At 34.2% G+C, this 16,783-nt stretch overlaps 1 pseudogene; it reads right to left on the bottom strand.

Moving 5' to 3' along the window:
- LOC111183273 (phytanoyl-CoA dioxygenase, peroxisomal pseudogene) overlaps window positions 1–16,783 on the bottom strand; it is a 152,765-nt pseudogene that overhangs the window by 97,746 nt on the left and 38,236 nt on the right.

Here is a 16,783-nt window from a genome sequence, read left to right as displayed (position 1 = left end):
CTTCTTCTTTACCTATAGATCACTGTCCAAAGAAAGACTCATGGCCAAGCCTTAATGTGTGGGGCAAATAAGCTCTCTTCCTATGGTAAAGCTCTGACCAGGAAAAGTGGTAAAGAACTAAGATAAAAAATGCTATCAACTAAACAGAAGCAAGGATTAGTACTTGGAAAATATGTCTACTATTTGCAGACTGAAGCATGAGGTATCAGCTGCCTGGCATTTCCAATTTGCCCCGCATGAGGCCTGAGAGATAGCTCTGAGGCAGAGACCGGGATAAAACGTATAGTAGAACCAAAATAACCTTACAAGTCTAAATGAAGGTTTTTCATATGAATTCATTACATGGCTCTGGAAGACCACTTTCCCAATTCCAGAATAAGATCTCAAAGAGAAACGGAAGGAAGCCACTCAAAATGCCTTCTGCTTGAAAGAGAACCACGTGGTGGGTTCATGAACACAAGAATGATGAGTTCATTTACAGGGTTGATATTGATCCTTCAATCTATCTGATGACAGCAAAGTGTCTCCAAAACCGAGAAAATCCTAAAAATCTTGATGGAAAATAACCAACTACTACTGGTGAGCAAGGTAACAGTCCAACATACAGATCACTAAAGAGCTTTTGTTCATGTTAATCCTCAAGCTCAATGCATGATTAGGAAAAACTGCTGCCAATACAATATTCTGACAGAGCTGTGATTGAAATACAGCCTCTTCAGACATGAAACAGATGTTGGAGCTTTCTGAATATAGCTTTTGATCACCAGATTAGTGGTGCACTGCCCAGTGCCAGCATCTTTTTCCAGAGATGCCCCCCAGAGGTCAGAAAGTTAGGGAAGGAAATAAAGGTGCCCCAGCCTAAGGCCTGGCTCTATTCAGAGACATCCTTTGAGGATGATAGTGTAACAAATAGGAGATATTTGAAACCCCAAGGCAATTTCCCTCTGCTTAAAAATGAAATGGCAGCCACTTTGGGAGACAGTTTAGCAGTTTCTTACAAAATTTACAGTATGATCCAACAATCACACTACTTGGTATTTGTTGAAACTTATATTCCACTCAAAAAACTACTAACAGATGTTTATATAGTGGTTTTATTCGTAATTGTAAAACTTGGAAGCAGCCAAAATGTCCATCAGTAAATGAATGTATAAATAAATTGTGGTACATCCAGACAATGGGTATTAGTACTAAAAAGAAAGGAGCTGTCAAGCTATGAAAACTCACAGAGGAATCTTAAATGTGTATTACTAAATAAGAGAAGTCAATCTAAAATAGTTTACATTTATTATTATTCCAACTACATAACATTCTGGAAAAGGCAAAACTATGGAGACCATAAAAAGATAGTGGTTGTCAGATTTTAGAGGAGATGGAGGGGTGAGTAGATGAAGCTCAGAAGATATTTAGGTTAGTGAAATTCTTCTGTACACTATGGTGGTGCACAAGGCACTATGGTTTTGTCAAAATCCATAAAATATACAGTACCAAGACTGAACCTTAATGTGAACTATGGACTTGAGTGATAATATTGGGTTCATTATTTATAATAAATGTCCCACTGTGCTAGGAGGGGGCAGTGTTGACAGTGGGTGAAGTTTTGCATGTATGTAGTTAGGGGCTATGTGGGAACTCTACTTTCTGCTTAATTTTGCTGTGAACTTTAATCTACAAAATAAATTCTATTTTAAAAAATGCCATCAACACAGCACCCTTTTGTCTTTTCAGTGTGTAATTGGGCAGGGCCTAACAAGCTTGCTTTGGCCTGAGTTTGAGGCAACAAACTTTCTGTAATACCTGAGTAGGAGCCATAGAAAACTGAGCACTAAGCATTGGCTGAAATCTGTGAGAGGATATGAAAAAACATGGGCAAAGAGCACACACAAGCAATTCAAAGGGTAAATAAATAAACAAGCAGTCAACAAATAATTAGGAAAACTGAAATAAAGTGAGATGTTTTGTCTTTCCAAGGCGAATCTAATCCACTGCTCATGAGAGGATAAAGAGCTATGTTGGGAAAAGTATTATAAAGTTATGGACAGGTATATGCCTTAGAGAAATCTTAAATACAGGTACAAGGAGATATGTACAAGGTTACACATTTGTGACATGTTTACGGTGATGAAAATTTAGAGACATTCTAAGTAAACAAAAATATAATATAACAATAAAAGAAAACTATATAATTATTTAGTATGAATTAACTACCTAAGAATATATATTACTCAAATATTTATTGAAAATATGATTGAATGGAAGAAAAAATTATCAGAATAATACATGCAACATATTGTTTAGTAAAAAAAAATTGTAAGAACCTGCAAAGCTGTCTTCCAAAGTGACTATTCCAGTTTTCATTTCTACCAACAGTGAATGAGGCCTTCTGTTTCTTCACATTCTCACAAACATTTGGTGTTGTCAGTGCTCTGGATTTTGGCCACTCTAATAGGTGTGTAGTGGCATCTCACTGTTGTTTTGATTTGCATTTCCCTGATGACATTTGTGGAGCATCTTTTCATTGCTTATTTGACCTCATTATGTCTTCTTTGTTGAGGTTGGTTAAGGTCATTGGCCTATTTTTAAATTGGGTTATTTGTCTTCTTATTGTTGAGTTTTAAGAGTTCTTTGTATATTTTGGATGGCAGTCCTTTACTAGATATGTCTTTTGCAAATACACTCTTCCAGGTTGTGGCTTGTCAGGTAATCCTCTTGACATTGTCTTTCACAGAGCAGATTTTATAAAACTTTAATGAAGACAAGCTTATCAGTTCTTTCTCTCATAGATCATGCCCCTGGTGTCATACCTACAAAATAACCAAACCCAAGATCATCTAGATTTTTTTCTTTCATTACCCAAGGTCATCTAGATTTTCTCTTTCATTACCTCTGAGGTGTTTTATAATTTTTCATTTTACAATAAGTATGTGATCCATTTTGAGTTAATTTTTATGAAGAGTATAATGCCTCTGTCTAGATTGGGTTTTGTTTGTTTGTTTGTTTTTTGTATGTGGACGTCCAGTTTATCCAGCACCATTTATTGAAGAGACCATCTTTTCTCCATTGTATTGCCTTCCTCCCCTTTGTCAGAGATGAGTTGACAGTATCTACTGGACTCTACTTCTAAGCTCTCTACTCTGTTCCATTGGTCTATTTATCTATTATTTAATAATACCATGTGGTCTTGATTACCAGAGCTTTATAGTAAGTCTCCAAGTTGGACAGTGTCAGTCCTCCTACTTTTTTTTTTTTTTTCTGCAATATTGTGTGGGCTATACTGGGTCTTTTGCATTTCCATACAAATTTTGGGTTCAGTTTGTCAAAATCCACAAAATAACTTGCTGGGATTTTGATTGGTATTTCATTAAAACCAGAGATAAATTTGTCTAGAAGTGACAATGAATTTGGTAAAGTAGCAGGATACAAAATTAATGCACAGAAATCTCTTGCATTCCTCTACACTAATGTTGAAAAATCTGAATCTGAAATCAAGAAAACACTCCCAATTACCACTGCAACAAAAATAATAAAATATCTAGGAATAAACCTACCTAAGGAGACAAAAGACCTGTATGCAGAAAATTATAAGACACTGATGAAAGAAATTAAAGATGATACAAACAGATGGAGAGATATACCATGTTCTTGGATTGGAAAAATCAACACTGTGAAAATGACTCTACTACCCAAAGCAATCAACAGATTCAAGGCAATCCCTATCAAACTATCACTGGCATTTTTCACAGAAGTAAAACAAAAAATTTCACAATTTGTATTGAAACACAAAAGACCCCGAATACCCAAAGCAATCTTGAGAAAGAAAAATGGAGCTGGAGGAATCAGGCTCCCTAACTTCAGGCTATACTACAAAGCTACAGTAACCAAGACAGTATGGTACTGGCACAAAAAAAGAAATATAGATCAATGGAACAGGATAGAAAGCCCAGAGATAAACCCATGCACATGTGGTCAACTTATCTTTGATAAAGGAGGCAAGAATATACAATGGAGAAAAGACAGCTTCTTCAATAAATTGTTCTGGGAAAACTGGACAGTTACATGTAAAAGAATGAAATTAGAACACCTACACAACATACACCTACAAAAACACCATACACAAAAATAAACTCATAATGGATTAATGACCTAAATATAAGGCCAGATACCACCAAACTCTTAGAGGAAAACATAGGCAGAACACTCTATGATATAAATCACAGCAAGATCCTTTTTGACCCACCTCCTAGAGAAATGGAAATAAAAACAAAAATAAACAAATGCGACCTAATGAAACATAAAAACTTTTGCACAGCAAAGGAAACCATAAACAAGAAAAAAAGACAACCCTCAGACTGGAAGAAAATATTTGCAAATGAAGCAACTGACAAAGGATTAATCTCCTAAAATATACAAGCAATTCATGCAGCTCGATATCAGAAAAACAAATATCCCAATCCAAAAATGGGCAGAAGACCTAAATAGACATTTCTCCAAAGAAGATATAAAGTTTGCCAACCAACACATGAAAGAATGCTCAACATCATTAATCATTAGAGAAATGCAAATCAAAACTACAATGAGATATCATCTCACACTGGTCAGAATGGCCATCAGCAAAATATCTACAAACAATAAATGCTGGAGAGGGTGTGGAGAAAAGGAACTCTGCTGCACTGTTGGTGGGAATGTAAATTGATGCCACTATGGAGAACAGAATGGAGGTTCCTTAAAAAACTAAAAGTAGAACTACCATACGACCCAGCAATCCCACTACTGGGCATATACCTAAGACAACCATTAATTCAAAAAGAGTCATATACCAAAATGATCATTGCAGCTCTACTTACAATAGCCCAATAGCCAGGACATGGAATCAACCTAAGTGTCCATCAACAGATGAATGGATAAAGAAGATGTGGCATATATATATATATATATATATATATATATATATATATATATATATAATGGAATATTACTCAGCCATAAAAAGGAACGAAACTGAGTTATTTGTAGTGAGGTGGATGGACCTAGAGACTGTCATACAGAATACAGTAAGTCAGAAAGAGAAAAAACAAATGCCATATGCTAACACATATATATGGAATCTAAAAAAAAAAAAAAAAAAGAAAAAAATATGGTCAGAAGAACCTAGGGGCAAGACGGGAATAAAGATGCAGACCTACTAGAAAATAGACTTGAGGATATGGGGAGTGGGAATGGTAAGCTTGAACAAAGTGAGAGATTGGCGTGGACATATATACACTACCAAAAGTAAAATAGATACCTAGTGGGAAGCAGCTGCATAGTACAGGGAGACCAGCTTGGTGCTTTGTGATCACCTAGAGGGGTGGGATGCGGGTGGGTGGGAGGGAGACACATGAAGGAGGAGATATGGGGACATACGTATATGTATAACTGATTCACTTTGTTATAAAGCATAAACTAACACACCATTGTAAAGCAATTATACTCCAATAAAGATATTTTAAAAAATTGAAATAATCTAACAACTCACTTAAAACCAAGTGTTGTATCTGTATATTTAGTACAAATTGAATTAAACTATAGACACTCTAACAAGAAACATGTTGAAAATGATATTTATTGCAAAACACTTCATGATTACCTCCATATTTTTTAATCTCTTCCTTCCTCTTGGTTATTGGATCTGAGGTCTGAAACAGTTAATACTTGATGACATCATTTAAAGGCGAATTCCTTGAGCTATGACAGCATGTAGATGACAGCCCCAATTCATATACAAAGTCATTGCAAAACTGGATACTGGAATTGACATTTTTGACACTTGATAATTTATGTTTGATATTCAGTAGAGATAATGTCCTTTTAAGCTATACTCATCAGTTCACTTAGGTTAGTAACAATAATGTCAACCTACTGAAAATGTATAGCTAAATAGAGAATTCACCCAAACAATTAGAGTAATAGTGGCAGCTCCATTCAAAGAATACAGAAGAAGAAATTTTTTCAAATGCTGGCTGCTGTTATTATAGCCAAATCATTATCACTATTCTTTTATACTGTGTGATGTTCATGATTTTAACAGTGCTTTACTGTTATAAAGTTGAAAATGATTGGTTAAGGTGCATTTAAATACAGATCAAAGTGTGTACCTTTTTCTATAAATTTTTACCTAGAAACCAGTTATTAAGCTGAATGACTTCTAGTCAACTGAATATTTTGCCATAGCACCATTGTTTCACATTAAATCTGTGGCCTTATATACTAAAATTATAATAATGACATAAAAAAAGACTATTTTAAAGATAATTACTCTGTGGAGAAAATATATTAGGTAGAAAACAGAAGACTCAAATAAATAGAATTAGAAATGAAAAAGAAGTAACAACTGACACTGCAGAAATACAAAGGATCATGAGAGATTACTACAAGCAACTATATGCCAATAAAATGGATAACCTGAAAGAAATGGACACATTCTTAGAAAAGCACAACCTTCCAAGACTGAATCAGGAAGAAATGGAAAATATGAACAGACCAATCACAAGTACCGAAATTGAGACTGTGATTAAAAGTCTTCCAACAAACAAAAGCCTAGGACCAGATGGCTTCACAGAAGAATTCTATCAAACATTTAGAGAAGAGGTAACACCCATCCTTCTCAAACTCTTCCAAAAAATTGCAGAGAGAAGAACAATCCATATGCATACTTTCCTTCTTTTCATTTTGTTTGAGGTACACAGAATGTACAACACCTTAAAATACAGCATATTAAAGGTGTAGATAAATTGAAACATTAAAAGTAAACTATGCATATCATAGAGTATTCAATATCCTCTTAGATTAATATTAAGTTTGATATTTTTCTATGTGCAAATGTTCAAACTACTGTTTTTACTTTTTATTACATATGCTTGTATGCTTAAACATGCCTGTATCTCTTAAAAATTGAAAACTTATTAAAGAACAGAGAGTAAGATTTATATCATATTTTATAAATGGTTATTTTTTAAAAAATATTAGAGTGTTTAACTTCATAAAATTTTAATACAGGACTCTTTATTCATTTTGCAAATAGAAAATATTAATAATTATTTGATTAACAAATGTCATTACATACAAAGAAGAGTTGCTCAGGAATGCTGATTTAGTGTTATAAGAAAAAGGAATAAATTGCATTAAAATGTATTATAAATTCTCACAAAATTTCAATTTTTATAACACAGGCTAAGAAGTTCTTATAGTAAAGTTTCACCAGCAACATTTTATAGTTTCATTTTTGGATTTGACTGTAGGTTTCATATAAAATAATCTATTGAGATATATATATAAGTCGAATCTTAATACTACAAAAATATTTTTAAATCAAAACTCTCATTAAAAACTCTATACTTCTGTGAAAAATGCCACTGGTAGTTTGACAGGGATTTCATTGAATCTGTAGATAACTTTGTGTAGTATAGTCATTTTGTCAATGTTGATACTTCCAATCCAAGAACATGGTTTATCTCTCCATCTGTTTGTATCATATTTAATTTATTTCATCAGTGTCTTATTGTCTTCTGCATACGGGTCTTTTGTCTCCTTAGGTAGGTTTATTCCTAGGTATTTTATTCTTTTTGTTGCAATGGTAAATGGGAGTGTTTCCTTAATTTATTTTTCATATTTTCCATCACTAGTGTATAGGAATGCTAGAGATTTCTGTGCATTAATTTTGTATCCCGATACTTTACCAAATTCATTGATTAGCTCTAGTAGTTTTCTGGTAGCATCTTTAGGATTCTCTGTGTATAGTATCATGCCATCTGCAAACAGTGACAGCTTTACTTCTTCTTTTCTGATTTACATTCCTTTTATTTCTTTTTCTTCTCTGATTGCTGTGGCTAAAACTTCCAAAACTTTGTGGAATAATAGTGGTGAGAATGGGCAACCTTGTCTTGTCCCTGATCTTAGTGGAGATGGTTTCAGTATTTCACCACTGAGAATGATGTTGGCTGTGGGTTTGTCATATATGGCCTTTATTATGTTGAGGTAAGTTCCCTCTATGCCTGCTTTCTGGAGGGTTTTTATCATAAAAGGGTGTTGGATTTTGTCAAAAGATTTCTCTGCATGAAAAAAGGAGAAATTCATGTTTTTTCTCCTTCAATTTGTTAATATGGGGTATCACATTGATTGATCTCCGTATATTGAAGAATCCTTGCACTCCTGGGATAAATCCCACTTGATCATGGTGTATGATCCTTTCAATGTGCTGTTGGATTTGTTTGCTAGTATGTTTTTGAGGATTTTTACATGTATGTTATTCAGTGATATTGGCCTGTAGTTTTCTTTCCTTGTGACATCTTTGTCTGGTTTTGGTATCAGGGTGATGGTAGCCTCATAGAATGAGTTTGGGAGTATTCCTCCGTCTGTTATATTTTGGAAGAGTTTGAGAAGGATAGGTGTTAGCTCTTCTCTAAATGTTTAATAGAATTCACCTGTGAAGCCATCTGGTCCTGGGCTTCTGTTTGTTGGAAGATTTTTAATCACAGTCTCAATTTCAGTGCTTGGTATTGGTCTGTTTATATTTTCTATTTCTTCCTGGTCAGCCTCAGAAGATTGTGCTTTTTCTAAGAATGTGTCCATTTCTTACAGGTTGTCCATTTTATTGGCATATAGTTGCTTGTAGTAATCTCTCATGATCCTTTGTATTTCTACAGTGTCAGTTTTTACTTCTCCTTTTTCATTTCTAATTCTATTGATTTGAGTCTTCTCCCTTTTTCTCTTGATGAGTCTGGCTAAAATTTCACAATGTGTATGGAAACACAAAAGACCCCAAATAGCCAAAGAAATCTTGAGAAAGAAAACTGGAGCTGGATGGATCAGGCTCCTGGACTTATGACTCTACTACAAAGCTACAGTAATCCAGACAGTATGGTACCAGCACAAAACAGAAATATAGATCACTGGAACAGGATAGAGGGCCCAGAGATAAACCCATGTACATAGGTCACCTTATTTTTGATAAAGGTGGCAAGAATATACAATGAAGAAAAGACAGACTCTTCAATAAGTGGTTCTGGGAAAACAGGATAGCTACCTGTAAAAGAATGAAATTAGAACACTCCCTAACACCATACACAAAAATAAACTAGAAATGAATTAAAGACCTACCTGTAAGGGCAGACACTATAAAACTCTTAGATGAAAACATAAGCAGAACACTCTATGACATAAATCACAGCAAGATCCTTTTTGACCCACCTCCTGGAGAAATGGAAATAAAAACAAAAATAAACAAATGGGACCTAATGTAACTTAAAAGCTTTTGCACAGCCATGGAAAGCATAAACAAGATGAAAAGACAACCCTCAGACTGGGAGAAAATATTTGCAAATGAAGCAACTGACAAAGGATTAATCACCAAATTTTACAAGCAGCTCATGCAGTTCAATGTCAAAAAATCAAACAATATAATCCAAAAATGGGCAGAAGACCTAAATAGACATTTCTCTAAAGAACATATTCAGATTGCCAACAAACACATGAAAGAATGCTCAACGTCACTAATCATTAGAGAAATGCAAATCAAAACTAAAATGTGGTATCACCTCACACCAATCAGAATGGCCATCATCAAAATATCTACAAACAATAAATGCTGGAGAGGGTGTGGAGAAAAGGGGACTCTGTTGCACTGTTGGTGGGAATGTAAATTGATACAGCTACTATGGAGAACAGTATGGAGGTTCCTTAGAAAGCTAAAAATAGAACTACCATATGACCCAGAAATCCCACTACTGGGCATATACCCTGAGAAAACCATAATCCAAAAGGAGTCATGTACTGCAATGTTCATTTCAGCTCTATTTACAATAACCAGGACAGGGAAGCAACCTAAATGTCCATTGACAGATGAATGGATAAAGAAGATATGGCACATATATACAATGGAATATTACTCAGCCATAAAGAAAAACGAAACTGAGTTATTTGTTGTGAGGTGGATGGACCTAGGGTCTGTTATACAGAGTGAAGTAAGTCAGAAAGAGACAAACAAATACTCTATGTTAACAGATATATATGGAATAAAAAAAATGTTTATGAAGAACCTAGGGGCAGGACAGGAATAAAGGCACAGACATAGAGAATGGACTTGAAGACATGGGGAGTGGGAAGGGTAAGCTGGGACGAAGTGAGAGCATGGCTTGAACATACATACACTACCAAATGTGAAATAGATAGTGGGAAGCAGCCACATAGCACAGGGAGAGCAGCTCGGTGCTTTGTGAACACCTGGAGGGGTGGGATAGGGATGGTGGGAGGGGGTGCAAGAGGGAGGAGATATGGGGATATATGTATAAGCATAGCTGATTCACTCTGTTATACAGCAGAAACTAACACACCATTGTAAAGCAATTATACTCAAATAAAGATGTTAAAAAAAGAATCCTTTATACTTTGTCTTGGATCTTTTAATATGATTTAATCAATACAGTCACTATATTTTAAAATAAGTCATATTTCTAGAAGCATAAAAACAATTTCTCTACTTATTAATTCTTTACTCATCTGAAGTAAGATAAAAAAACAAGATGAAAGACTAATATAAAGCAGAGGTTCATCTTAGGGCTCTATGCCCCTGTGATTATCTTGCATCTTTCCATCTGTTTTCATCATGGAAAAATCACCTCATGTAAATTACAATTACTCTTCTTAATCTCAACTTTATTTTAATGTATTGAAGTTTTTTTCAGAAGTCACCTGTTAAAATGCATTTTGGTGATTGGAAAAGTACGTTGAAAATATAAGTAAAAATTTTTATATTACTATCAAATGAAAAGAAATTTAAACAAAAAGTTCAAAACCTTGACAACCTATTTAATTCCACTGAAACTTTTGAAATAAAAGGCTTATCTTTTAATTGGAACATCTAGGGTCATTTGTAGAGATGTGGATGGATCTAGAAACTGTCATACAGAGTGAAGTAAGTCAGAAAGAGAAAAACAAATATCGTATATTAACGCATATATGTGGAACCTAGAAAAGTGATACAGATGAACCGGTTTGCAGGGCAGAAACAGAGACACAGATTTAGAGAACAAATGTATGGACCCCAAGGGGAGAAAGTGGTGGTGGGGTGTGGTAGTGTGAGGAATTGTGAGATTGGGATTGACATATATACACTAATATGTATAAAATTGATAATTAATAAGAACCTGCTGTAAAAAAAAGTAAAATAAAATTCAAAGATCAAGAAAAATTTGAAAAAATAATATATTACATATTTCATGGTCTTAATTGTTTCTTTGAAGTAGAATATGTTTACTATATGCATTCTTTTAAAAGTGGTTAAAGTTTCATCAAAAAGAAGAAATGTTTTAGAGACTTTTAGTATATAGTACAATAACTATTATAAAATTAAATGGGTCACTTAAGATGTTAATAAAAAGGTTCAATTTTGTTTTTTTCCCCTCATCCTAGGTAGATGTGTTCTGAATAAAGAAGGGATGGGAACCTCCCCAGGTAATAATAGAAGGAAGTGCTGAAGGGATAGGGTCCTTTAGCCAGAGGCCAGTAGGAGGAAATGTCTGTCAAGGATCCTTTGACACAACCATGCACTTTCATTTTCTAAGTGTCTGAAGGGCCAGGTTAAGTGCAGAGAGAACAAATTGGGAGTGTTCAACACTGTGCTTGCCTCTCCTAGTGAGAGGTGTAGGGGTGAGTGGGGAGGAAAGAGAAAGAGAAAGGGAGGTGGGGGGAAGAGTGGGAAGGAGGGAAAGAGAGTGCATATATATACATTAATTTTCCTGGGAAAGACTATACACAGAGATTCAAGGTAGAAGCTCTATTCTGGAATAAAGATTTGATCTTCATGGAAATTTGCCCTAATATGGTGTGATAAATGAATATAAGTTTTAGTAAAAACTATAGAAGGATCCACAAAGCTAAACGTTAGATGGTAATTATAATTGAAAAATTAGCAAAGGATAATTCTGGGTAGGTAAGAAAATCTAATCTTGACATAACTTCTCTAAGCTACCACACAGACAAACAAAAACACAAACAAACAAAAGCTATTATGGGTTTTCTTGTGTATGTTCATTTGTTTTGTTTTTTAGGCTCCACATATAAGTAAAATCATATGGAATTTGTCTTTCTCTGTCTGATTTATTTTACTTAGCATAATACACTATAGGTGCATCCATGTTTTTGCAAATGGTAACATTTCATTTTTTATGGTTTAATAATATTCCACTGTGTGTAAATACTATATCTTCTTTATCCATTCATCTGTTGATGGACATTTAGGTTGCTTCCATATCTTGGTTATAGTAAATAATGCTCTTTTGAACACTAGGGTGCAGATATCTTTTCAAATTAGTGTTTTCATTTTCTTCAGGCAAATACCTAGAAAGAGAATTTCTGGATCGTATGGAAGTTCTATTTTTTATTTTTTGAGAAACCTCCATACTGTTTTCCATAGCAGCTGCAACAATTTATCTTCCTACCAACAGTGCACAAGTGTTCACCTTTCTCCACATCATTGACAACACTTGTTATTTCTTGTCTTTTTGTTAAAAGCCATTCTGAAAGGTGTGAAGTGATATCTCACAGACAGAAAGGACAAATTGGTGGTTGTCAGATGGGTAGGAGGTGGGAGGATGAGTAAAACAGATAAAGGGGTTTAAGAGGTACAAAATTCCAGTTGTAAAATAAATAAGTCACAGGGATGTAACACACAGCCCAGGGGATATAACCAATAATATTGTAATAACTTTGTATGGTGACAGATGGTAATTAGACTTATCATTGTGATCATTTTATTATATATTAAATATTGAATTACTATTTTGTATCCCTGAAACTAATATACAATTGTAAGTCAATTAGACTTCAATTAAAAAAAAAATCCCACATCTTCACCATAGGAAGACAAAGAACATGAAAATTTTCACATTAACTGACAGAGGAAGTAAATAATAATGTGTTTAAAATAATGAAAACAACATTTCTCATTGTTATAAAAAAGAATTTTAGACATAGAAATTGGTTAAACTAAAATGAATCCTATTATGTCAAATTAGAAATGGGGTGTTAGTATGCATTCATGCATTAATATGTATGCTTATAATATACATATATACACACATACACAGAGATATAGATATGGACATATATGTATGCATATACAGACACACATATATGTGTACACACACGCACACACACACATACACATACACATACAAATTATCTTGAATTCTAAATACCACTCTTCACTTAAAGGAGCCAGGACTCCTAGGAGAAATGGCTGATTTCACATCTAGGACTGGAAAAATGTAAGATAAACCTGGAACATCTTTCTAGAAAGTAAACAAGTGCTCAAAGAATGATGGAGATGGGTCAAAAAGATTCGAGACAGCTTGAAGAGGTTCCCACTATCCGAATCTCACACAAACTGAGTATCAAAATCAATATAATAGTTATATATTTGACACAGTGAATAAAGTAAAAATCATGAATTCATATAGCTACAAATCAATAACTGAATAAATGAATAAATGAATGAAAGAAAATGAAAAGCTCCTCCTAACAGTCAAAAGTCATCTGGTAAATGTAGAATAAATGATGAGTTAGAAAAGTACCATTTGGCAAATTATATAGAGATGATTCAGTTAGAACCATCAATGAAGAACATCTCTTATTTTAAGTTGGTTGAAATCTCCAGATTCTAGGGTACTGATTTGATCATGAAACCACTCAGGAACCTTTCTATAATCACAGAAAATGAAATTTGGGTGGCAAAAGACAAGGGATATGGATATTTCTTCATTTTCAAAATGAGAGAAATAAAGGAGAAACAGAAAGAGAGGAAGCTCTATAAATTTAATGAATAAATTGCTATTTAGATTAGATTAAGAAAGTCAGTGGTCATTATTATAAATCTATCATTGAGAACAAAGATGTCCTAAAAATAACTTCTAATATTCAACATTTCAGACTACCAAGTAGATTTTGCAACTTTTGGAAATATGATAGAACTGTCCTAAGTACATGCAACAAATGTATAAATTGAAATTAAAGTCATTATATTATGTATTTTGTAGTAATACAACATTTTCAAGTTTATCAGTATGAAAAAATTTATGTCCTGGACATATCTTTTACTGCCACATCTGAGAACACTGTGCCCAGCTCCAGCTTACTCTATGATCACTTGGAATCATCATGGGTTCACTGAGAACACACAACAGCAATTAAGGACAATATCATTAGCAAGTATATCTTGATTTTAGCAAGCATTTACAAGATTCTTTATGGATAGGAAGATATTAGTGAGATAGTGGAGATGGAGAAAATTTTCCCCATTTCAACATACCTTCAGGGAGTCATAGTAACTGGATTAACGTTGCCTTAAAAAAGTGGTTACAGTCATTTCCCTACCATGTTGAGAGCTCTTGAGAAGTACAGTACTCTCTTATACCAGCATGACATTAGACATGCAATTTTAATGCATTCTGTCCAACAGATTCAAAGATTCCACTCTTTCTTTATGATTAACTGGTAAAACCTTTTCTGTCACTTTCTCTAGAAGTTAGCTCTGCTTTTATAGGATTGTACACCTGTCTTTACTGGCATATCTTTACTGTCCTGGTTTACATGTCCATGTCCCTAAATTGTCTATGAGACTTTCAAAAGTAAAACCAATCTTATTTACACTTGGGTCTGGGTATATGACTAATGTTTGGCATTCAGTAAATTAATGTGTGGTGAATGGGGAGCTTGGATATATTAGATTTCTGGTGGTTATGATTTTTGTTGAAATTATGATTATGTCAAAACAATTAGGAAGAGGTTTCCTCAGAAAATCAGAATAAAAATCTGTCTCAAAAACACTGAGGGACTTCCCTGGTCGTCCAATGGTTAAGACTCTGTGCTTCCACTGCAGGGGGCATGGGTTTGATCCCTGGTCAGGGAACTAAGATCCTGCATGCCATGGTGCAGCCAAAAGAAAGAAAAAAGCATTGAAAGGATATTTGATAAAGCTTTTTTCTAGACTTCTACAAGATGGGGGAGAATTGCAACTATATAGAGCTTGTTTTGCTAAGTGCACTTTTCTCTCAATTTAATTTTATCTATAGAAATTCGTTCCATGTTTTCATTAATATTTTTATGAATATAGAACTTAAATTAGGAAAGACTAAATTACTTGTTTCTTCCTCTTAACATTATTTATTTGTTTTATCATCAATTATTTGGTTGTTGCTTTTACTGATGCTATTCCACCAACACATAACTAAAACTAGTCACAATTCATCTAAGGAGGATTGGTCTTCTCCCTTCTGGCAAACAGATACAGACTGACTAGATGTTTAAACATAAACTTGGTGGGCACAGTATCCAAGAAGAGACTGAGAATAAATTCAAAGTGATCTTGCCACATGTACTTATATCTGTAGCTGACACAGCTTAGACTACAGAGGAAAGCAGTCAAGAGTCAATTGAGACAGGATCTGACTCAATAGAAGGAAATGCTCATAAGAACAAAGAAATACTTCCAAATAAGAGTTGAGGACAAATCTGAACTCAGCAACTCAGAGTCATCAGACGCTGATGCATAAGATAAAGATAAAGAGGAGACAGCTGGACATTGAAAGGGGGGTCAGATGAAGTTTCTGGAAGTCATTCTCAAAGACAAGGCTTTTGAGAGTCCCTCTGCCCATTAAGTTCATGACACTTTGAACCCAACATCTAATCATTGAATAACATTCAATTTCTTCAACATCTGCTACTATAATTAATCACTAATGAAATTGTTTTGTTAAAAGGATTTTAAAAAAATTAATCAGAAGGACTTTAGTATCAGGAAAAAATGTCATTCAATCCATGGAGAGGATAATTTTCAATTTTCAACATAGAATATAGTTAAAGGTGAAATTTATACTATAACAAAAGAAATACAGGTACAGAATTAAGGTCAATAGTATCTATGAAATTCCAGTAATTTTTTACCCAAATACATTCATTTAAAAAAACACTCCCAAATAAAGAACTTTTAAGGAGAAAAACACCTAGAAGATTGTCGGAGGAGGTCATCAAGTGGACTTGACCTTTGGTTGACTCGAGATGGACCAGGGCAATGGGAGGCTCCTAACTCCATCCCCATTCTTGATATGTGCATCCTCCCACCATTCCCATACTAGGAGCCACATCAAGGTTACAGCCTTGAGATGATAATGTGTTATTGAGACCATCTGGATGGTACACGACTAATCCTCCTTAAGGTGTCTATATAAACTCTTAAGATTCTGGTGGGCAGGTTCAGAGATCTACTCATCTTGTGACCTCCCAAGACAAGCCTCTAACTTAAGTTCCCTTACGTATTAAACCTGCAATCTACTGATCTCGGGTGGTCTGCCTCTTTCTTTGGTTTATTCTTGCTCTCTCTATATGGGGTCAGTTTATAATTTGACTTGGGGAACTCCCGAGGTTTTAAACCAACAAAGGTGAATTGTATTTTCTTCAAAGAAAAAAATTAAATGAAAATATTTCAATTTCTGTAAATTTAGTTAAAAGTCTGAAATTTAATATATATATGAATTATGTATATAATGAAATGCTATTTGTTGTTACATTATTTCTCTTTTTTTCTCTAGATTTCTATGTAATTGTGAACCTGAGTATCACGGATCTTTCTGTGAACTGGATATAAATGAATGTGAAATCTCACCTTGTCCCGATGGAGAAAATTGTGTCAAAAGAACAGGTGGATACATCTGCCTCTGTGCTCCTGGTTATTCAGGTAAATTTCTACCTGCTC

Source organism: Delphinapterus leucas, chromosome 12 (genome assembly GCF_059928025.1).
Source record: "Delphinapterus leucas isolate spDelLeu-1000000601 "Yukka" chromosome 12, BTC_Dleu_Yukka2, whole genome shotgun sequence".
In the NCBI taxonomy this organism is placed as follows: Eukaryota; Metazoa; Chordata; class Mammalia; order Artiodactyla; family Monodontidae; genus Delphinapterus; species Delphinapterus leucas.
The sequence above is the reverse complement of the archived record's forward strand: the minus strand, read 5'-3'. Positions and strand labels throughout refer to the sequence as shown.